This window comes from Lissotriton vulgaris, chromosome 3_1 (genome assembly GCF_964263255.1).
Source record: "Lissotriton vulgaris chromosome 3_1, aLisVul1.2, whole genome shotgun sequence".
NCBI classification, from domain to species: domain Eukaryota; kingdom Metazoa; phylum Chordata; class Amphibia; order Caudata; family Salamandridae; genus Lissotriton; species Lissotriton vulgaris.
Genome location: NC_141689.1, coordinates 283,946,606 through 283,972,481, shown reverse-complemented (window position 1 = coordinate 283,972,481; position 25,876 = coordinate 283,946,606). Strand labels below are relative to the sequence as shown.

General features: G+C 42.3%; 1 pseudogene; it reads left to right on the top strand.

Moving 5' to 3' along the window:
* The first annotated feature begins 281 nt into the window (after window positions 1-281).
* The window catches only part of LOC147726330 (E3 SUMO-protein ligase KIAA1586-like), a 33,235-nt pseudogene continuing 7,640 nt past the window's right edge, over window positions 282-25,876 (top strand).

The following is a 25,876-nucleotide window of genomic DNA, read 5'->3' as shown; positions in this document are numbered from 1 at the left end:
AGTTAGAAAATTGGGCAAGATATACCAAAAATGATGGTGCATTAGCTTTCCCAGAAGAAGGATCTTTCAGTCTTGTGGTGTTATGAAATTTGAGAGACAATATGATGAAGCTTGAACCAAGACCTAGACCAACTCAAATTGAAGCTTTAGCTGAGTGGAAAGATGAAGTGCATGATTTAGAGCAGGAAAGCTTTGGAGACTGTATAGGACCAAGAAATAGAGGTTGTGGATTTTGGAGAGAAACACTTGAGACTAGAATGTGAAGGTGGAGAAATGCTAACATGTGTGATGGAATGTATCCGGTTAGATTGATAGATGAGGAAAAAGGGCGAAAATGTACAGAAAAAAGGAATATTATAGAAACAGGAAAAAGGAGTTATGAGGATTGTGGGTCCGAGGATGCAGTGTTGAAGGAGATCCTAAATAGGAGACCACCGCCTTACCAAGCAAATTCTATGGGTACAACTCCAATTGCTCCACAGTTAGAGGATAGACTAGTAGAAATTCAAAAACGATTTTCAAACTTCAGAGATCTCCCTGAGAGAGTAGAAATGAGATATGATCCAGATGTTCCATTAATAGGAACTAGATATACTGGGACACCTGAGCAAGGGAATGGAACAGAGAGAATTGGAAATAGAGTAGAACAACAAGTTGAAGCACAACAGAGTACTTCTGAATATATACGTTCAACAAATGAATTCACTGAAAAGATACAGGAGCTTACTAAAAATATAGAAGCTGTAACTGTTACAGTAACAATAAGTCCTGTAATCCCAGTGTTTGAAAACCAGAAAATAAAAGAGCCATCTTTAACTATTCCTTTAAATCAGAGTTTGCAGAAAAGTAAAAGAAAAGGTTTACCCAGACTTGTCAGAAATTAAACGTACTAATCAAAAGACACCGCCAGATTTGACTTTTAATCAGAGTCTCCCGTATAAATTTCCAACAGGAGCGGAGTCTGGTTTAATAACTCCTGAGAAAAGTGTAGAGAGAATTGATTTAACAAAAACTTCAGTAGGGCCCACAGAGCAGTAATTAAGTGATTGGATCAAAACCTTAAAACTGAAAGAAATGGAACCAAAATTGTTAGATGTAGCAAGGCTAAAAGTTGATATGGCGGAACTAATAATTGGAACAATTGGTACAGACAGATTGAAGAATTATCAGGATGATGAGATCACATTCATGTGTAAGAGTATCATGTGGAAAACCAAAAGCATGCATGATCGATTTGAAAGCTCAGCAAGTGAAATGGATGTAGATTTTACAAAATATTGCAGAAACCTTATAGAGTGGATTTTACTGACAAGGATATAGAAAACATGAATACAGCAGGGAGAATTGCTCAAATAAAAGAATTAATTGAGTTATTGAGAAAATAGGGAGACATTGATAAGTGGAAAATGATTTGGACAAAGAAAAGAGAGGAAAGCAGTGACAAATCCACATTAGCGTTTCCAGTAGGAGAAAAAGAAGTGGTAAAAGAATTTCCTATGAGAGAAATACCTGGAGGAGGATATGTAAATGTGCCTTGGAGAAGACAAGATATTTTGTCATTCACAAATGACTTTCCCAGATTGAGAGAGAAGCCAGTAGAGTGGTATAGGCAAGTAGATCGATTTGTGAAAGTTTCAAAAGTTTTGTGGGAAGACTTAGATGGGTTATTTGACATAGTAGTACCAGCCTATCTATGTTCAGAGTGTAAGATTACGGTGAACTGGCCAAAAGAAGAGTATCCACGAGATAAAGTGACAGGTGCTCCTGGACCAGAAGTAATGCGAAAATATGAGCAAGTGATAGTGTTTCTGAAAAATAAAATTCCACAGAAAGAAACAGATCGGGTGAAAATAGACCGGACAATACAAGAATCCAAAGAGTCAGTTTTTTATGAAAAACTGTTGTTGGTGTTCAAAGATTATAATGGATATGAGGAGTTAAATGAAAAGGATATGAGTCATTTTGTATTTGGATTGAGACCAGAAATAAGCAATATGATTAAGCATAATTTAATGGGATGGCAGTCATGTTCCGTAGACGAAGTCTTGAGACATGCAAAATACGGGAGCTATGAAATTGAAGTAAAACAAAGGAAACTCAAGGAGAAAGCAATGTGGGCACAAGTTAAGGTTGCAGAGCATCAAGTAGCTCAATTAGAAAATAAAGCTGCAGAAGGGAACCAAAATAGGGTGAAAGGGAATTTTAGTAAGCCAACATAACTGGAAATATAGAAGAATTAAAGAAGAAATATCCATGTCATAATTGCAGTAGGATGGGACATTGGAGGAGAGAGTGTAAGTATCCACCGAAAGTTAATCCAGAAAATACATCATTGAATCCGCAGGTGCAGAATGAGATAATTCAGCAGCCATCACCACAGCAGCTAGTAGTTAATCCACAGTGTCAGGTGCCACAACCTCCACTTCGTACATAGAGAAGGGGTCCCTGTACGTAACGAACAATATTACAAGGATAGAAATATGTAAAAACAACTGAGTTGTCACACTGGTATTTAATCACAATGTGCTTTTCAATGCAATATATTCATCACTGTCAAATAATTACGATAGTGCCCCAGGGTTGGGAAGGGTGGGTGAGGGGAATGTGAATATCAGGGAGGGATGTGCAAAGTAGTTCATTAATACAGCAAATAAGCAATTAATGCATCATAAGAGATTTGTTTCCTTAGACGGTGTACCGTTTCCAAGTTTCAGGAGACCGCAGATGTGGCTCAAGGGATTTAACTAGCATATAGCAGGACTGCATTTCTTCAGTGATGCTTCCATAAGGTGTCAAAGACCGCTGATGCGGCTGTTCGCCATCCGTCCTTAATTTGATCTGATGTTCTGTGACTACATACTACACCCTCAGAACACTGGTACAATATATTCGCCATTTGCTTGAAGAATACAGGGATCGCTGTTGCGGCCTGTCCCAGAATCATAGAATTATACAACCAACTTGATTCAAGAAAGAATTACTTGCCCCGCCTCACTCACCACGTCCTGATGAAGACTCCGCCCTTAAGGTTTTACGTGTACCTAACCCTAAATTAGGGGTCGAAACGTCGACGATACCTACCCGAACCAGCTTGCGCTCCCATCAACAAATTGAGTAATACTTATGTCGCTGGCATGGCGTTCTGGACATTTCATTGAGCATCAAGTGCTTTGACTGTACTACTGGCTAATCCTTTAAGCCAGATCGATCTGTAGTATACATTTTATGATGCATTAATTGCTTATTTGCTGTATTAATGATCTACTTTGCACATCCCTCCCTGATATTCACATTTCCCTCACCCACCCTTCCCAACCCTGGGGCACTATCGTAATTATTTGACTGTGATGAATATACTGCATTGAAAAGCACATTGTGATTAAATAACAGTGTGACAACTCAGTTGTTTTTACGTATTTCTATCCTTGTATTATTGTTCGTTACGTACAGGGACCCCTTCTCTATGTACCTATGAGCACCCTGGTCCCTGTGACTTATTTGGGTAAAACCTCCCTTTGTATAGACAACCTCCACTTCCTCACAATGTAAACCTACAGAGATACAATGCAGACACAGGATTCTGCACAGGAGATCAGGTAACAAGAAATAAAAGAGTGCATGTGAGTCCGCAATATTGGCTGAAAGAAGACGGAAGGGAGTCTGATGACAGTTTCTGATGGTGCCTGAGAGTGCGAGAAGAGTGCGTGCTTGGTGCTACTCTAGAGGTAGATCAGTTTGGTCCATATGTGAATGGGAAGGTGAATGATGTAGATGTGACTTTCCTAGTGGACACAGGTGCTACCCGTTGTACTGTTCGATCATTGGAAATTCCAAATCTGCCTCTCTCGGGTGAACACATTCAAGTGGTAGGTGTAGCTAATTAGCAGATTAAAACGTCCTTAACAAAATCAATTGAAATAGAGATTGGAAATTTCAAAGATATGCATCGAATTGTAGTGTGTGATAGTAGTCCTGTAAATCTTCTTGGAAGAGATATACTGTGTACAATGAACTGTGCCATTTATTGTTCACCAGATGGCATTGAGCTTCAAACTCCAGATGAGGATAGTTTGTATAAAATAACAATGACACTGATTGAAGCAGAAAAGAATAGTATGTTTCCCTTGTTTGATCAAGAGAAAATACCTGACGAATTGAAAGAGGTATTCAAAGAGCAGGTGTGGGATTTCACAGGAGAAGATATTGGTTTGATGAAAAACGTAGATCCTGTGAAAGTTACTGTGAAAGAAGGAATAAGCTATCCAAATATTCCTCAGTACAAAATGACAGCTGAAACAATTGAAGGGATAACACCAGTAATAGGTAAAATGATTGAGCAAAGGATTTTGAGAGAAATAGAAAGCAGTCCTTGTAATTTGCAAATAATGGGATTGAAAAAGCCTAACGGAATGTTCAGAATAGTGCAGGACATGTGAAAAGTAAATAGGATAGTTGTTCCATGTTGTCCAATTGTGCCAAACCCAGCAGTAATTCTATATCAGATCCCACATGATGCAGGATGGTATAAAGTCATTGATCTATGTAATGCGTTCTTCACGGTTCCATTACACCCTGAAAGCCAACCAATATTTGCGTTGCAATTCAGAGACCGTATTTTGGCATGGTGCCGAATTCCTCAGGGGTATACTGAAAGTCCCTCAATCTTTAATCAATTGTTAAAGAAAATGTAAGTCTACCTGGAGAGTCAGTTCTAGTCCAGTACTTAGAGGATTTGTTACTGGCATCAAAAACAAAAGATGCATGTGTTTCAGACACTGTTACATTGTTAAATCATCTGGCAGATGAAGGACATAAAGTGTCACCATAAAAGTTATAATTTTGACAGAAAGAAGTACAATATCTGGGCCACAAGATTGCTAAGGGAATCAGATAAGTCACCTTAGAAAGAATAAAAATGATACAAGGAATGAAACCTCCAAAAACACAGAGACAGGTGAGAATGTTTCTTGGAATGGTTGGATATTGTCGACAATGGATTAGTGGATTTTCACTAATAGCTAAACCCTTACAGAGATTGACAAAAGCAGATGTAAAAGATCCAATAATACTGAATAAGGCAGAACTGGAAGCTTTTGAGCAGCTAAAAACAAGTCTATGTGAAGCACCAGCATTGGGAATGCCATATTATGAAAAAGAGTTTGAGCTATACTGCAGTGAGAGGGCAGGATGTGCATTTATCTCTTTCAGTACAGAGGCATGGAAAACTGAGAAAGCCAATTGCATACTTTTCTGCTGTTTTAGATCCCGTTGCAAGGGTATTGCTGGGATGCTTAAAAGCAGTAGCTGCTACAAGTATGAGTATTGAACAAAGTGAAGGTGTAATGATGGGATTTCCTTTGAGAGTGTATGTACCTCATTCAGTGGAGATTCCCCTCACTAGAACCAAGACACAGTACCTTACCAATAATAGAATGACAAAATATGAGAAGACAATTCTAGGTGCAGACACCGTTAAAATTTCAAGATGTGTAAATGTGAATCCATCTACATTATTACCTGATGTCATGAATGTGGAAGTAAGAGATGAAGTGGATCACAAATGTTTGGATGTTTTAGAATACTGCACTAAACCAAGGCCTGAAATCAAAGATGTACCTTTACCTGAATCTGATTATGTGATGTTTATTGATGGATCATATCTGAGGACATATGAAGGTGTACTGAGTGCTGCGTATGCTGTTTGTACAGTAGCAGATGTCTTGGAAGCATCTTGTCTGAAAGGAATCCGTTCAGCTCAAATTGCAGAATTGATTTCTTTGATTCGAGCATGTGAGTTGGGAAAAGAAATAAGGGTCACCATAGTGATTGACAGTCCGTATGGATTTGGGGTTGTCCATGATTATGGTCAACTGTGGTCCCAAAGAGGTTATATGACTCGGCAGGTTCCCCCGTTAGAAATGCTGAACTTGTGAAAATGTTAATTGTTGCTATACAATTGCCAGATAAGATAGCTGTTGTAAACTGCGCAGCTCATAAAAAAGGAGATGATTATATCACTCGTGGTAATACTGCAAAATACTGTGTTAAAAATCTTGCATCTATTAATCGGGATAGGCAAACTGTTTCAAGTCCTTTGATGCTAACCACAGTAGTGGAAACATGGCAGGAGGTAAAACAAATGCAGGAAGAGGCTAGTGAATAAGAAAAGGATCACTGGTTAAAGGCAGGATGTAGACAAAGAGAAGAGGATGAAATCTGGGTTTACAAAGATGAAAGACCAGTAATGCCTGATAACATGATCTCAAATTTGGCCCTAATGTATCATGGTCAAGCCCATATCGGAAGAGACGCTATCATCAGAATGTTTAGACATGGTACAATCCTAAGTTTAGGATGATTGTTGAGAGCCTTTGTCAGAGATGCCTTGTGTGTCAACAACTGAACCCAAGAAGAAAAACTGTTCTGAGTTTGGGAATCATAGGACGGGAGGGAGGTCCTTTCACAAGAATGCAGTTAGATTTCATTGAACTTCCATCATGTAACAGACTTAGGTATATATTTGTGATCATTTCTTTATTTTCACGATGGGTTGAAGCATTCCCCACTAGGAGGAATGATGGAGTGACTGTTGCCAAACTCCTGTTACGTGAGATAATACCACGCTACGGTTTCCCAGTAACTATTTAAACAGATCGTGGATCTCATTTTCACAATGATTTAATGCAAATGATTTTTGAAGCACTGGACATTCATCAACAGTTGCACTATGCTTACAGACCAGAAGCTTCAGGGGTGGAACAAGTAAATGGAACAATAAAAAACAGAATTGCAAAAATGTGTTTGGCCACAGGACTAAAATGCCCCGATGCACTGCCACTTGTTCTAATGACCCTAAGGAATACTCCTGACAAGAGAACAGGATTAAGTCCCCATGAGATTTTGATGGGAAGAGTAATGAGACAAGCATTTGTACCAGTTGATAAACTGTTGAGCATAAATTATGATATCATACTGGATTACTGCAAAAATCTGTCTGACGTAGTAACTTCTGTGTTCCATCAGGTGGGAACTGAGTCAAAACGAAAGAGAAACATCCAGCTCATGATCTAGTCCCTGGAGATTGGGTTCGGATAAAGGTTCACAGGAGAAGAAATTGTCTAGTGGCTCTCTGGCAAAAACCTCGACAAGTTATTCTGGTTAGTACCACTGCAGTTAAGTGTGCTGGAATCAAAAGGTGGGTGCACGCCAGTCACACTATTCAAGTGCCGGAGCCTGAAAACCTGCAGGAGGAGAGTGAAAGCACCACTGATTCAGACACTGAGGGTGAACCAGAAAAAGATCCAGATACCGAAGCTCGACCTGTTCATCGACAGCTGGAGATATCAGACACTAGCTCTGCATCAGAAGGAGAAAATGAAATTGTTGAAATACCAAATATTGAAGATCGACCTGTAAGTCGAGATTTGGTAGAAACTGATACCAGCAAGGACACTGAGCTAAGTGAAGATAAAACTGGTAATTCAGAAAATAATGAAAGACAGTCTGAAAGCAGGAACCGAAATCTAGAAACTGGTGAAAAGGAATTAACTCACAATGAGGATGAGCTTCCAAATACCAGCTATGGAGAAGTTCCTAACAGAGTGAAAGAACTGACCAGAGAGAATTTAAATTCCGAAAAATAATCAGATCCTGTAAAATTCATCACAAATGAAACTATAGAAAGATCTGAAACAGAGACAGTGACGATGAAACTCAATTGAGGAGAAGTTCAAGAAAATGAACTTAGAGAGTGGAGCGAAACACTACTGAGCCTGAAATAAAAAGAGTGAGAAAAAGAGATAATTGGCCTAAAGAAATTGATGGACTGAAAATCAAACTGGTTAACAAAGCAAAAATACAAGAGGATCAAGTAAATGAAATAACCAGTCAAAAGAAGTTGTTGGGAAAGAGAATAAAAGTTGTGCAAAGGCCAAAAAGAGTGAGGAGACCAAATCAAAAACACAAATCACCTGAGTCGACCTACATGGTGCTGCCTCCAATAAGAGAAGTAAACAGCAGTCAGGAGAACCTGCATTGTCAAGGTGTTGAAAAGGAAAGTGAGTAAACTGTAACACAAAGAAAGGAAAAGGATTTCCAAGTGTAAAAGTGAAAAGAAAAAGGATATATATATATATATATATATGCAATTCAAAGTCCTGCTCCGCTGCCTCACATCAGGACCAAGATCCTATCCGCCAAAACGGATGCCACAGGTACAAACCACTCCACAGCGCAAAGATGTAATTTTCCTCTCAAGTTTATTCACACGATTTCGCCAGCATGACGCGTTTCGGTCACTCCACGGTGACCTTGATCACATGACCAACAAAACCAATAAAAATGCTTATATAGGGATTACCAATCAAACAAAGGGGCGGGAGGGTTAATGGAAACTGAAAAAATCGCTACCTGCACATCATTTTAGCATGGAAAACAGACAAAAGAATGGATTTAAAATTACTATTTACAATCCATGTACTATTTACACTATTCACATGTGTATAACATAGAAAAATCATCATTCATTATTTCATTGTTGCTACACAATTTTCACATGTGAATTCATCAAAATAGCTGTTTCCAAGTATTTACAAACCTAATGTCATACTACTTTACATATGTTTGCAAAAAAAATATATCTAAAGATGCCGTGCAATTACAATCATATTTACTATATACATATATAGCTCCCCTCTCCCAAACCCTAGTTGGTTGGTATTTGAACCCTTAACGTGACCACCTAGTGTGCAAGAAAAACGGGGGCGGGGGGGGAAAAAATAAAACCCATGACCCAAAATATAAGAAAAAGGAGAAAAAATAATAATTGAATTAATTTGTGATTGGTAATCAAGTTTTAACACACTGGTCAAAATTATAAAAATTGGGAGATACTCATGCTTCACCATGTTCTGCCAATTAGGAGGTTTGCATGTGCAAGAGTAAATACACCTACTCTACCCTCTTCCCCACCAAAAATGAATGGAACGTGACAATGATACTAGCAAATAGATACCCCTTACAGGTAAACACCTGAGTGTATGTACAATCTCAACTAAAGGAGATAACATTGCGACATAGTGCCTTAAGGGTATCTAAATGTGACAATATGAACCTTACTGTCTAGCTGGTAAACACAGAACTTAAGACAGAATGGAGCCGCTTGTCCAAATTATATTCAATGATGTTTTAAACAGATGGAATATTACATACCAAAAGGTTGGGAGGAACTGATTAGAATCACAGGGGTGAAGGCCTCAGACAACACTGCAAAAGATGGAATTCTAGTCATTGAATGCAGGAATCATGGTACACTGAGGACTATCCACACTTTGTATAATGACTAAAACTTTGCTGACTCTCCCAAAATCAGAAGATGCTAGATATAAGCCACCCAGGGGGGCCAACTACTGCACCCAACCTAATCAGCAAGCTGAATCGTGGATAATGATGTTTATAAAAAGCAATGAAGGTCCTCCCCTGTATTCAGGCCGTTTGGGATCCTCGTGTCTAATAATAAAATGTATTTACTTTCTAATTGTCTGAGGGACTTCTCCCTGTTACCCCCCCTGATACTCTTTGGGACTCCATCAATGATATAATAGCTTAGATGATTTACATTCTTTTGATGTACTAGACCAAAGTGCCGGGCCACAGGGTATTTATCATCTGCATTAATGATTGCCCTGAGGTGCTGGAGAATTCTATTGAAGGCCTGTAGTTTAGTGCTCCCAACGTACCTGAGCCCGCAAGTACATTGGAGCACATAAACTACAAACTCCGACCGGCATGTGTAATGCCCCTTGATGGAGATAGGGGAGGTCTCGAAAGCCGTTGTGTATTCCTTAGTGGAAACTCCGAATTTACAGGCCCTGCATGATATACAACGATAGAAACCTGACTTCTCAAATAGACCCTCTTTTTTAGGGATAACCTCTGGGCTGGATCTTACCAGGGCATCCCGCATAGAGGGTGCCCGCCTGAATGTTATAGTTGGCTCTTCCGGTAATAAGGGTGCTATTGTGATGTCAGTTTTCAATAGTGGCCAATGCTTTCTGAGAATGCCTTTCAATTTTCTTTCCTCGTTATTGAAAGTAGTAATTAATCCCAATCTTTCAGGGACATCTGATGATTCTTCCTGTCTGGTTCTAACAGCAGTAGTTGTTCCCAAGTAAACTGCTCGGTTTAACTCATTAGCTTTAGACACTGCCTCACTTAGGGCCTTGGAATCATACCCTCTGGCCAAGAATCTCTGGAATATATATATATATAAGAAGTCCTCATCTTAGGCACCTCCCCTTCCGCCTGGGATGACTCTTGGTGGCCAGAAGCCCTTGGAAAAGCACCCATCCCGACGGACCACGCACGGAACCTGGGCGTCATCCTGGACTCCTCACTCTCGATGACCAGACAAGTCAACGCCGTTTCATCATCTTGCTTCAACATTCTTCGCATGCTCAAAAAAACATTTCGCTGGATCCCCACCGAAACTAGAAAAACGGTCACCCACGCACTGGTCACGAGCCGCCTGGATTACGGAAACACACTATACGCTGGTACCACCGCAAAACTCCAGAAAAAACTCCAACGCATCCAGAACGCTTCAGCCAGGCTCATACTAGACATCCCGCGTAAAGAACACATCTCTGGTCACCTGAAAAACCTCCACTGACTCCCCGTAAATAAGAGGATTACTTTCCGCCTCCTAACCCACGCACACAAAGCACTTTACGAACTTGGACCCGAATGCCTCAACACACGATTGTCCTTCTACACCCCCTCCCGTCAGCTGCGATCCTCCAACCAAGCCCTTGCCACTGTACCACGCATCAACAAAACCACCATGGGAGGTAGATCCTTCTCCTACCTGGCAGCTAAAACCTGGAACTCACTTCCCACTCACCTTCGCCTTACTCAGAACCACCAAGCATTCAGAAAGCAACTTAAAACTTGGATATTCGACAAGTAATTCCCCACCCTTCCTCTAGCGCCTTGAGACCCTATGGGTATGTAGCGCGCTATATAAATCTTTTGACTTGACTTGACTTGACTATATATATATATATACATATACGTATATATATATATATGTATATATATATATATATATATATATATATATATATATATATATATATATATATATTACGAAGCAAAAAATAAATACGCCGCACACTCTTCTCGGGTGGATTTTCAAGCGATTTATTCCATATTCAGTGGTGCTTTCACTCTCCTATTTTCTCTCGGCTTGGTTAAAGCCGTTATCTGATTCCCATTTCAAGCGTGAAGCCGATATTGACATTCATGATACAAGATTGAGTGGAGATGAGGGTATAAATAAGAGAAACTAAAGACGGACTTGTAACTACCGTGATCAGGAACAGTTTTGTTCGAAACGCGTAGGTGAAGGAAGTTTTTTCAGAGCTGGAATAAATCGCTTGAAAATCCACCCGAGAAGAGTGCGGCGTATTTATTTTTTGCTTCGTAATAAAATACGAGTCTAGTCCTTGGGTCGTCGCCAGCACCAGCTGAAAGGTCGCTCCTCCTGGAAAAGGGACGTTTGCTGTTCAATATATATATATATATCTATCTATATATATATCTATCTATATATATATATATATATATATATATATAAGATATATATATATCTATATATATATATATATATATAGATATATATATATCTATATATATATCTATATATATATATATATATATATATATATATATATATATATATATATATATATATATATATATATATATATATATATATATATATATATTCACTGAAAAAACCATAGGTTTCACACCAGTTATAGTTAGCTGGAACTTTTACTGACATAAAACCATTGAAATTCCCACGTTATAGTTAGTTGGACTTTCTATATCTTGCGCGCCTGCAATGCACTGCTGATGACGTCACATATTACATCACTCATGACATGGTCAGTGACATCACTCATGACATCACTGATGACACCATACAGTGAATGTGTGTCTTTCTGAAAAATAAATATGTTTTATTTATATATATGTAAAGGTCGATGAAAGAATAAATGTTTAAATAAGTGTCTAAATGGATTTTTTTTTTACATTGATTGGTTAACTGGCTTATTAAGTGTATCTTAGTGAATACGTATATTAGCGAGTAACTTTTAAATATTGAAATATATGTATCAGTGTTTCACTTTGTGTATAAGTGGCTGCATGGGTTGTTGACTGACTCACTGTTTGTATGTGTTTTGAAGACAGCATATGTGCAGGACTGTATGGGTGGATGAGTGTGTATATGTGTGTATTAGTGAGTGAATGACTGTCTCACTATTGTCTTTATTAGTAACGACATATGTTTTAATCTAGTATATGTGCATATTGATGTATATAAGTGAGTATATGTGAGAGTGGGAGATTGTAAGAGTTCCTGTTTAAGTAAGTATGTGTTTCTATAAGTGATTGTTTAAGAGAGTAAGTATGGGTAAGTTTCCTTAGAAGTAAGCTGGTAGTGTGTGTATAGTTGTATATGCAAAAAAAATGGATGTTCAATAGTTTATTTGCATGTGTGAGTATGTGTGTGAGTAACTTTTGGATGATTGTCGGTGTGTAACAGGATGTATAGGTGTATCACTACATATGATGAGTAAGTATATGTATGAGTGACTATATAGAACTGTTGGTGAATGAGTGGATGTGTATATAGATGGTGGAATTACTGAATTGGTTGTTGTAACTGGTATGGGTATCTCTTTTTTTTAAAATGTTAGTTTCTATTTTTGAATATGTGTTTCAAGGGTTACATTACACTGAAAGGAGGTCTGTCACTCTGTCACAGGGATGGTGTCATCAGTGATGTCATGAGTGACGTCACTGACCATGTCATGAGTGATGTAATATGTGACGTCATCAGCAGTGCATTGCAGGCGCGCAAGTTATAGTGAGTCCAACTAACTATAACGTGGGAATTTCAATGGTTTTATGTCAGTAAAATTTCCAGCTAACTATAACTGGTGTGAAACCTATGTTTTTTTCAGTGAATTTAATAGGTTTTTTAAATGCTAATTCCTAACTATAACTGGTGTGAAACCTATGGTTTTTTCAGTGAATTTCAAAGGTTTTTTAAATGCTAATTCCTAACTATAACTGGTGTGAAACCTATGGTTTTTTCAGTGAATTTAATAGGTTTTTTAAATGCTAATTTCTATCTATAACTGGTGTCAAACCTATAGTTTTTTCAGTGAATTTCAAAGGTTTTTTAAATGCTAATTCCTAACTATAACTGGTGTGAAACCTATGTTTTTTTCAGTGAATTTCATAGGTTTTTTAAATGCTAATTCCTAACTATATATAGGGCCTCAAACCAATGTTTTTTTCAGTGAATTTCAAAGGTTTTTTAATAGCAAATTACTATAACTATGAAATGTAATATTTTTTATAATGAATCCTATATTGTATATTTATGTAATACTATTTTCTTTATGTATATTGTTCATGGTTTTTAAATTTTTTTAATTTTTTTGCCCTGGAGCGCTCCCGGTGCGCGTACCAGTGAGCGCACCGGTAAGTGCAGTCTTGCAGCGCGCCCCTGTGCGCGTACCGGTGAGCGTCCCATTAGCGCTAATGCAGTGAATGAAAACATCATCGTGACATATCGCGTAGCCACGTCCGCATGATACGCACGGCGTAAGCGCACCCGGAAGCACTCAAGCGCATACGATCGCGCTACGTAAGCACCCCGGGCGTGCAGCGTAAGCGCGTCGGGTCATGTGAACTGAAAATACAATTTTTCATTGGTTCAGAACAGTTTTGGTTTCCAAATGATGAAAGCCCGGGTCATGTGACCTGAAAATTGTCCTTTGACTGAGGAAGACCGGTTTGGAGACCTATAGTACCAATTTGTACTGAAAAATGGCTACAGTAGCAGCAGCAGCAGGAGCATCTCAGCCACCACCACCACCACCACAAGGACCACCACAATACAACAGTGGTGGAGATGAAGAAGAGGAGGAGGAGGAGGAGGAGATGAGGAGGTTCCTGCCTGAAGATACTACTCCATATAAGCCAAAGGAGCACATTATCTGGGAGTTTTTTTCAATCCCAAAGGACCTCAAGAAAATGCGCCAAAGGTTAGTTGTCTAATCTGTGGCACTGTACTTTCCAGGGGGAACCCTAACAAAAAGTACTCTTTTGGCAATAACACCATGATTCGCCACATGCAACGCCGGCACCCTAACAACTATGCTGCGGTAGAGGTCCGAGAAATGACCAGAAACCCTCCCCAATCTTCTCCCAGCACCTCCCAAAAGTAAGCAACCCACTCCATTGGGTCCAGAGACAAGGGAGATGCTCCAAAACATACAAACCCAGTTTGGACAATACAAAATCGTTTGTATATTTTGTGGAAAAATAATTACCTATGGTGAGCAAAGCATTAAACTCAGAAGAAAAAAGGAATCCAATGGCTTAATACGAAAGGATTCATCAAATGTCAACGGTGTAAGGTTTGCCAAATTGCCATCAACAAAAAAGAAGTATCGTTACCTAACAAAAAATTGTGGAAGATTAACCAATTGATAGACTGTACAAGTACGCATGTGGTATATCTAATCGAATGCCCGTGTGCACTGAAATATATCGGCAGCACGAAGAAAGAATTTAAAAAACGTATCCTGGAGCATATTAGAGCTACAGTGAATAAAGACAAAAATAATGCTGTCGCTAAGCATATGGAGTTGGCCCACAACAGTGACTGGAAACTCCTTAAAACTTATGCACTGGAATGTATCTTGCCACATGAAAGGGGCGGAGATCAGGAGAAACAACTGAGATGTAGAGAATCTAGACAAATTCTAAATTTTTGAACGATGAGCCCCTAGGGATTAAATCAGAGCGAGGAACTCTATGTACATTTGTAAATAATTGGACAACTGGAGAACTGTTTGTGTATTTGAACAATTTCTTTGCAATGAGAATGAGAGACAATAAGAGACAATTGAAGAAGTAAAATATGGGTGGAATTACATGGTTGAGTGGGAACGTTTTGAACATTATGGAACAGCGCACTATTTTTGTACTATGAATTAATAGTGATGTATATAACTACTGGCATAGAATAGAAAAGGCATAGGCTAACCTTGGGGTTACAAGTAGCCAATAGCACAATGGAGTCACATTTGACATAATTGAAGGGGAATGGTATTATGTTGTTGGCCCACTAGAGGGCTTCATAACAGTCTGCAATGTAGCAAAAAAATGCTCACCAGAGAGCTTTATCCCATATTCGAGCTTGACAACTTCGCCCACTAGAGGGCAAACTGTGTGTTTTCCTATGTCTAATCGGCGAGTTGAATTATAATTCAGTCCGAAGGCACTACCCTCTAAATTTGTTTTGTAACTTGTTAAGACACGTATATTGCCAATCTATGAGATACAGTTTAAACGTTATATATATTGTGATAACGCTTGTGCCTTGTAATGAGATCGCTGTTCCCAAATAATACACTCATTTTTAGAAAAACTACAATTCCCAGGTAACTTCCTGTTGTGTAACAGGAAGTGAGATCAGCATTATTTGTTTTTGTGGCGTTTTTTTTTAAACAAAAGTGAGAACCGTAACTTTGTATCCTTACCGTGATCAAGCAACAGTGGGTTGCGAAACGCGTTGGTGTTGTGCGAAGAATGCTGCAATCTGAAAATAAATCTTGAACATTTGGGAAGCAAATCCTTTGTTGAGTGCTGACTTGCTCTATCAGTGGATAGATTTGTGGAATATATATATATATATATATATATATATATATATATATATATATATATATATATATATATATATATATATATATATATATATATATATATATATATATATATATATATATATATATATATATCATTCCAACAGAGTTCCATTTACCGGGGGCTATGACCCTGCAGGGCGGGCTCCAAGGCAGAAATGGAGAATCTGCCACTGAGTTGCTCCCAAGAAATGACAGAGCCCACACTTCGTCTTACACCTGAAAACAGACTTTATTCGTCTCGAGCAAAGCAGGTAATGACACAGTTTAAGTAGTCTGACGCGTTTCGGCGGGTCTCCGCTTTAATCATAGTCTGGTGTGTCAATTTCTTTCCAAGTGGACTCAAACCCGCAGCTTGCTGAACTGCGGGTCCCAGCATGCACCTGCTGGAAATACAAAAGTCTGTGCTGGGCTGTAATCATGCTGAATAGCAAAATGCACTCAGTGTCCATATTCTTTGTGCCAGTTCAAAAGTGCAGCGAAAATTACTGTATAAAGTTACTTGTCAAAAGTTGATTGCCAAGTGCTTAAGCGTACGCTGCGATGTTCACCAAGATGTACGTTCAGGCAGCGAAGTTTACAGGACAGAGGCAACGCCCTTCTCCTCTCCCTTTCTTGTGCTCGTAAACCAAATAGCCCTGGAAGTCCATACTGGCTGGCAACGTTGCAAGCGGGTCCTCCCCCTCCATCATATCATTCCAACAGAGTTCCATTTACCGGGGGCTATGACCCTGCAGGGCGGGCTCCAAGGCAGAAATGGAGAATCTGCCACTGAGTTGCTCCCAAGAAATGACAGAGCCCACACTTCGTCTTACACCTGAAAACAGACTTTATTCGTCTCGAGCAAAGCAGGTAATGACACAGTTTAAGTAGTCTGACGCGTTTCGGCGGGTCTCCGCCTTAATCATAGTCTGGTGTGTCAATTTCTTTCCAAGTGGACTCAAACCCGCAGCTTGCTGAACTGCGGGTCCCAGCATGCACCTGCTGGAAATACAAAAGTCTGTGCTGGGCTGTAATCATGCTGAATAGCAAAATGCACCCAGTGTCCATATTCTTTGTGCCAGTTCAAAAGTGCAGCGAAAATTACTGTATAAAGTTACTTGTCAAAAGTTGATTGCCAAGTGCTTAAGCGTACGCTGCGATGTTCACCAAGATGTACGTTCAGGCAGCGAAGTTTACAGGACAGAGGCAACGCCCTTCTCCTCTCCCTTTCTTGTGCTCGTAAACCAAATAGCCCTGGAAGTCCATACTGGCTGGCAACGTTGCAAGCGGGTCCTCCCCCTCCATCATATCATTCCAACAGAGTTCCATTTACCGGGGGCTATGACCCTGCAGGGCGGGCTCCAAGGCAGAAATGGAGAATCTGCCACTGAGTTGCTCCCAAGAAATGACAGAGCCCACACTTCGTCTTACACCTGAAAACAGACTTTATTCGTCTCGAGCAAAGCAGGTAATGACACAGTTTAAGTAGTCTGACGCGTTTCGGCGGGTCTCCGCCTTAATCATAGTCTGGTGTGTCAATTTCTTTCCAAGTGGACTCAAACCCGCAGCTTGCTGAACTGCGGGTCCCAGCATGCACCTGCTGGAAATACAAAAGTCTGTGCTGGGCTGTAATCATGCTGAATAGCAAAATGCACCCAGTGTCCATATTCTTTGTGCCAGTTCAAAATATATATAGCCAAACAGAAGCTGTAATTGAACTTGAAGGGAACATTGTAATTAAAAAAAATAAAATGGCTACTAATGAAGTGATTAACCCCTTCCATGCTCATGACGAGCTCAGCTCGTCATGAGGCACGCTGGAGCTGTGCTCATGACGAGCTGAGCTCGTCATGAATAAAGCCAAATAGCAATTTCCAGCACAGGAGGGGAATTGCCTTAGCAGCCATAGTGTTAAATCTAAACGTTCAATTTTTAGAAAATGGTGTAGAATTTGATTAATTTGTACTGGAATATTAATGTTAATATGGTTAATTCTTGCCATTATCATTCCTTTTAGACCCGATATTGAAAAACTGAAAGCAAATGAGAGTTTGAAAGATAAAAATTATGATTTGAAAAATGGAAAATTACATGTATATAGGCCCGAAATTCATCAAGATAAGTCACTCAGTGATTTTTCTAAAAATACTTTTTCAAGGCTATTGTCTAAGTATGTGAGAACGATGGATGCCAGCGATTGCAGTGTAATAACAAGTTTATTTTATAGAACTGGGAAAGTAGAATATTCTTATTCTGACTCTGATGATGTATTTGCAAAATTGAAAAGGATGAAAGTAACTATCGTACGGTGTGCTTTGGTGTCTTTAATGTCAATCCAAGGATGTCGTCAGAATGCCCCAAACCTGTGGCCAGAGGCTTTCTGACTGACGTCATAATAGGGTCCCTAAGTGTCAGAACCTCTCTCTCCAATCTATCCCATTTGTCCCTCAAATGGCAGAGGTCTGTCATGGTTTATGGCTGTCGCTGGGGGAATGCAGAGATGTGCTCCCTTTGAGCCCTGATGTCCACTGGAGCCAGGCACCCCGGCACACAAGGCTCTTAGAGCATAGAAACTTCCAAATGTTATAAGTGGCATTTCTAGGCGATTTTAGCCCAAACCCCCTTTACCTTTGGATAGGATTTGGCATGGCAAATCCATTGGTATGAAACATCATGAGGCTGCTCCACTACAATCCACTATTTCAGCCCAAAGTGATTTCAACCACTTCCACATTACCCTATGGGCAGAGAAAGCCTCATACGTAGTGAAAACTCACACAGGTACTGCTCATACCAGGGCACACATGCTCTAGTGCACACACTGACCTGTTATGGCTTGTTGGACACAACAGCAGACTGGACACGGGTTTAAATAACATGTGTGTCAGTGCTTACACATGAGCCTGCATTGGCAGGCAGCACACGCAATAATGGGCACCATCTGGCAGGTGGCTTATGAGTTTAATCACGATAGCTGCCGGTGCGCGCACACCAGTCGGCGATGTCTCACTATCCCATGGTTCAGAACATCGAGTCAGCGCCACTTCCCAACATGGGAAGGAAGGGTGCATGCACTTTCACATCATATTTACAGCAGAGAAGTGCCCAGAGCCAGGAGGCCCCACAAGAGAATTAGCAAAACCCAGGCGGAAAAAGCAAAAAGTTTAGGGAGATGCTTTCTGATGGGTATCAGGTCCAACACACTCCCATCCTGCTCCATCTGCTGGACACCTGCTCTCTCAAATTTAGACTCTGATAGTAGCCTGCCAGCCCAATTTGGATGTAGTGAACACGGTAGAGAAGAAAATATGGCAATTAGTGCAACTTCTCCATGCAACACAAGAGGCTTATAAAAGCCATGAAGAAATTCAGATTAAGAAGAGATGGGAGGCATGTAAGATTGCTAATTTGGAATATGATGAGAAGTGTGGGAAATTGCTGGCCTGGAAAGCAAATTCTGAACGGTATAGAAACTATTTAAAGGAAATTATCGATGAAAGAATGAACACTAGTGTCAATACTACTCAAGAGATGGAAGAGGCTTTTTTGACAATTTTTTATAGAGATGAATCGGGCAAGGATAATCTTCAATTATTCGGTACCGATGATCCCACACACACCGCTTGTTAGCTCTTTTAAACCTGCATTTAATAAAATGTTGCAGCATTTTAACTTTTAGGGATTGTGTTGGGGAAGGGAGCTTTGTGATAACTTTGCATTGTGTGCAGTTTCCTTCCCTTTGGTCAGCCGCAATGAGAATCAGATTGTGCGGAGAGGGCAGGATAGCTGCAGATACTAAACACACTTCGGGTTTTAACCCGCCATTTTGGAGGGCAATGCTCTAGCTCTATCTCTCTGTACTTAAGTACTTTCGGAGCATTTCAATGCGGATGCACTCACTGGGCATCACACCGGTGCTCCAAAGGCAAGCCTGTATGCCACCAGAGGGAAGACTCCTGGTGGTTTGTAGTCAGCCCAAACACGTCCTCCAAACAAGAACTGCTTGAACTTGCCACCGCCTTGCCTTGGGCCTTCCATTAACGCTTTAGATAGATCTGGCATGAGGTAGATGTAAGAACTGTGGGTTTTCATCCCTGGACTCACTAGAGGTTAGTATAGAAGGCAGGACAAAACACACCCTTTAGACCTCAGAAAGCTCTTCTTTATGAATTGCAGGTCCGTAGTCAAATATAAACTGGATGTGTATGACTTTTTGGAAGAGCATTGGCCAGAGGCGGTCTTCCTCACTGAAACACAGCTCATGGAGGATTCACCCCCGAGCTATTACAAGCCATGCCAACAGGTTTTGCCATGATAAGACTGGAAAGACAAACAGAGCAGGGGCTGTATCATAAGCTTAGTTTTGATGAAAGTGAAGAAGCCTGCTTTGCTTTGGCTCTGACCAATATGTTTATGCTCTCAGGAACTCTGATTTATCCGCCACCCCCGCAACCAGCCTCCAGTTTTGTTGTAAAGTTAGCAGATGTCTTAGCCACACTTGCACTTCGATATTCCAATTTTCATAGTAGTTGGAGATTTCAATTTTGCACTTTGATGACACAACTTGCATCACTGTTATGATTGTGGCCACAGACCTGACTGGTTTACAGCTCCTTCAGTGTGTAATGCCTCAGACACACAGTTTGGGGTACACACTGGATTCTGTTTTTTTCAAACATGGCTGATATAGTTGTTAAGTACTGTATGCCACTCTCATGGTCTGACCTTTTTGTCATCCCGTTTCTGGTCCCCCATGAGAATACTCCCAAAAGTCTTGCATTCATCTCAGCGGTGCAGGCTAGGTGATGAGCCAAATTTACCCCGTCTGCATTTTGCGGTGCCCTGTCTACTAGCCACCCTACAGATGTACCAACTTGGCTGATGCACAAGTAGGTAATTGGATTACTGGTTTAATAAGGATCTTTTAGCTCAAAAAACAAGTACCAATGTCTGGAGCGTCTCTGGCGTAGAGAGCATGGCTCTGCCTGCAAAAGGCAGGAAAAAAAAACTATTGTTGTGGCATTAAAAAAGCTTGCATGATTACTTTATCAATAATCGAGGTGGCCCAAAATTCCTCTCACAAGTTGTTTAGTGTGGTGAAGTAACTATCCTCCTTGGCGGCAATCTCAGCTATGACCAACCCTATAGAGAAAGGATGCAATGCTTTAGCGCAGTTCTTCCTGGAAAATCCTCATTTCTTTCCTCTGTATTATTAATCACTCCATACTTTTTCTGTGTTATTAGTTATGTTACTTTTTCCAGTTATAGCGCCGGGACGCCCCTTAGCTGGGGCAGCTGTGCGCTTAAAAAATCCAAATAACATAACATAACATAACAAAAGGTAGCAAACATATACAAGTTCTTTCCTGCAGGAGCTTGAGACACCCTCTGCTTAACCCCTTCGCTGCGGCGGCTATTCCGCCGCAGCGCTAAGGGGGCGGGGGGGCCACGCGGCGGGCGCATGCTGGTGATGGAACCGCTCCGTCACCAGCCGCGGTTGAGCTGTGCTCATGACGGAGCGGTTCCGTCATGGCCCCGCCCGCTCAATAGAACGCACCGCGCAGGCGCAAAATCAGTGCCGCGCAGGCGCGGCGGCCGGGCCATGACGGAAGCGCTCCGTCATCAGCACAGCGCCACCGCGGCTGATGACGGAGCGGTTCCGTCATCAGCATGGAACGAGTTAAGCATCTGGTTCAGCTGGTCAGACTGCAATATATTCTTCAGTAAAGTCAGATTCTCCATTAGAACCAGCTTCTCTGTCCATTCTGGAATGTGACTTTAAGCTGATCCACCAAGTTTTCGGCTAATTCAACAGCTCCATGACCTCTGGCCAGGTACCTAGGAGATGGAAGCTTGCCGAGGTGGTTCTGCTTCCAAAAAAGCTGCTGATAGATCCCACCTAGCAAGAAAACTATTGCTGATTAAGCGGGAGTGAAGATATAAAGGGGCTTAAACAGAGGTTTAACTAGCTGGCGATTTGGTGCTGTGCCCGTGAAATGCTCGTGCACAGCATCAAATCGCCAGCCATCTGCCATCTGTTCCCCAGCAGCTCCGCCCCACAAGCTTCCCCCAGCGTGCGCTCTGGCTCAGCCGAGCCGCACTCCTCCCACACCTCTCACACACAAGTGAAGCTTCACTTCAAAGCATGCCGTTATCATATATAAATTCTCATTGTTTTCACGGCCGGCCTCCGGCCGTGACTCGCATTTCTCCTTCCTTCCAGCGCTGGCTTGTTTTTATCATGTCCCTTTACTTGTAAGGCAATCCTTGATGGCAGACTATCATTGCAGCGTTTCTCTGTCCACGTTATTTCATCCGTGAGTCTCGCATTAAACATTTAAACCTGTTTTCATTAAAGAAAACAGTATTTTATCGAGATACTGTCACTTTTCAACTATATCTTCAGTATGTAATGCTGCGTTATCATATATAAATTCTCAAGATACTGTTTGAATGTTACATCCTCTGCCCGCAAGGCCATTCCATTATTTTTACTGCGACTTGCACCACTAGATGAAGGCTCCAATGAGAACTTCTGGTCTTCTTTACATAGATGTTTGATCCAAGCATTAAGTTCTTGTTTCACTAATGGATCCACAGGACATCCTGATCTTTCCTGCAGGCAGTCTCTGCACTCTCCCAAAGTCTGCATCATCTCTTACAATCTGGGGAACTGGGTTCGAGTCTTGGCAACAACGCTGAACATCCTGTGATTCTGGGCAAATCACTTAATTTCCCCGTGCCTAACAATAAATACATGTGTCCTCGTGTAATGCAACTGGTGCTATGTAAAGCGCTCTGGCACCCAATTCGGGTCAAGTTCACGCTAATTAAAACTCCGTAAAATAAATATACGTGTTAGCAGGGAGCTGGTGTATGCATTCTCTGCCAATGGCACACAGCAAACCACCAAATACATCAGTGCCTTCTAAGCTTAACCATAACTGCCACTCATTTTCACTTCCTCACATACTGACACGCTGAGGCGCAGGCACTTAGCACAGCACGAGAACAACTCTTCTCACGGAGCATTGAGCAATGTACTGAAACACACTCCCCATGGTATTTCCTATCAAACAACGCAATTCCACAAAGTGACATGCAACAGGTCGCTTTGGCGCCTTTTCTGGGTATAAAGCACTATATGAATGTAAACCCATAACAATACCCAAGATGGTTGCCATTAAGGGCCAATGAACATTGAATTAAAAGATATCAGAGTTTGCACGTGTGGGAGGGTAGCATGTTACTGTGTAGCACAATGCATTCTTTTTTTCTCTATAAATCACAACACAGCACAATTAGCTGTGTGGCGAGCTGTAATTGGATATCTCATTACATTTGCAAAATACTTTTGTATTTTTGGGCCTATACGATGCGATACTTCGCTTTATAATGAATATGCATCACACAGGATGCATTGGAACACCGGAAGCTAATACCGCCTGGAGACCTCCGGTAGCCCTGCTGTGTGGTATTACCTCCTTTACGATCTCCGTGGGTCAGAATCGGAATAACTTGGTTATTGCTCATGTTCAACCCAGTATCACGCTGCAAAACGTAGAATACGGTGTTTTTCCCTTACATTTTAAATCTGGAAAAACTGTGGTAAATGTGTGTGGAGAAAAACAAGGCTATTTTATGTGGTTGGGTAAGCTACCAGCCAGCCAACTGAAAGCTTCATGGCACCTGCTTCCAAACAAGCATTGAAAATGCAATAGGTCTCGCCTTTGATTAAGTTAAAGCCATTTGCTTTGCTAATGGTATTGTATAGCAAAGTAATTGGCTTTAACTTAATCAAAGGCGAGACCTATCGCATCCACCACCGCATTCACTACCACATCCACCACACCCACCACCATCACTTCCACCACCACTTTCACCACATCCACAACCACCACATCCACCACCACCACATCCACCACATCACCACCACATCCACCACCTCCACATCCACATCCACCACCACCACCACCACATCCACCACCACATCACCACCACATCCACCCCCTCATCTACCACCATCACCACCACATCCACCATCAACACCACTACCACATCCACCACCACATCCACCACCACCATATCCCCCAGATCCACCACTACCACATCTATATGTGTGTGTGGCTCTGTGTGTGTGTAGGTGCACCCACCACCACCACCACATCCACCACCACAACCACCACCCCATCCACCACCACCACCGCATCCACCACCACCACCGCATCCACCATCACCACATCCACCATCACCACCACATCCACCATCACATCCACCACCACCACATCCACCATCACATCCACCATCACCTCCACATCCACCTCCACATCCACCTCCACATCCACCATCACCTCCACATCCACCACCACATCCACCACCACCGCATCTACCACCACCGCATCCACCACCACCGCATCCACCACCACCACACCCACCACCACTACATCCACCACCACATCCACCACAACCCCTTTCCCATCCACCACGACCACCGCATCCACCGCCACCACCGCATCCACCACCACCGCATCCAGCACCACATCCACATCCACCATCACCACCACATCCACCACCACATCCACTATCACCTCCACATCCACCACCACATCCACCACCACCGCATCCACCACCACCGCATCCACCACCACCGCATCCACCACCACCACCACATCCACCACCACTACATCCACCACCACATCCACTACAACCACCACTACCACCACCACTACCACCGCCTCCTCATCCACCACCGCATCCACCATCACCACATCCACCGCATCCACCACCACCGCATCCACAACCACAACCACCACCACATCCACCGCATCCACCACCACCGCATCCACCGCATCCACCACCACATCCACCATCACGACCACATCCACCATCACCACCACAGCCACCATCACATCCACCACCACATCCACCGCCACATCCACCACCACATCCACCACCACCACATCCACCACATACACCACCACCGCATCCACCACCACCGCATCCACCACCACCACCACACCCACCACTACATCCACCACCACATCCACTACAACCACCACCCCATCCACCACCACCACCGCATCCACCACATCCACCACCACCACATCCACCACCACATCCACCACCACATCCACCACCACATCCACTATCACCTCCACATCCACCATCACCTCCACATCCACCATCACCTCCACATCCACCATCACCTCCACATCCACCATCACCTCCACATCCACCATCACCTCCACATCTAACATGACATCCACCACCGCCACATCCACCACCGCCACATCCACCACCACATCCATCACCACCACATCCATCACCACCACATCCATCACCACCACATCCATCACCACCACCACATCCATCACCACCACATCCACCATCACATCCACCACCACATCCACCACCACATCCACCATCACCTCCACATCCACCATGACATCCACCATCACCTCCACATCCACCATGACATCCACCACAACCACCACCCCATCCACCACCACCACCGCATCCACCACCACCACCGCATTCACCACCACCACATCCACCGCATCCACCACCACCGCATCCACCACATCCACCATCACCACCACATCCACCATCACATCCACCACCACATCCACCATCACATCCACCATCACCTCCACATCCACCATCACATCCACCGCCACATCCACCACTACCACATCCACCACATCCACCACCACCGCATCCACCACCACCGCATCCACCACCGCATCCACCACCACTACATCCACCACCACATTCACTACAACCACCACCCCATCCACCACTACCACCACCACCGCATCCACCATCACCACGGCATCCACCATCACCACATCCACCACCACATCCACCGCATCCACCACCACATCCACCATCACCACCACATCCACCATCACCACCACATCCACCACCACATCCACCATGACCTCCACATCCACCACCACATCAACCACCACCACATCCACCACCACATCCACCACCACCACCACATCCACCACTTCCACCACCACCGCACCCACCACCACCACCACATCCACCACCACATCCACCACCACATCCACCACTTCCACCACCACCTCCACCACCTC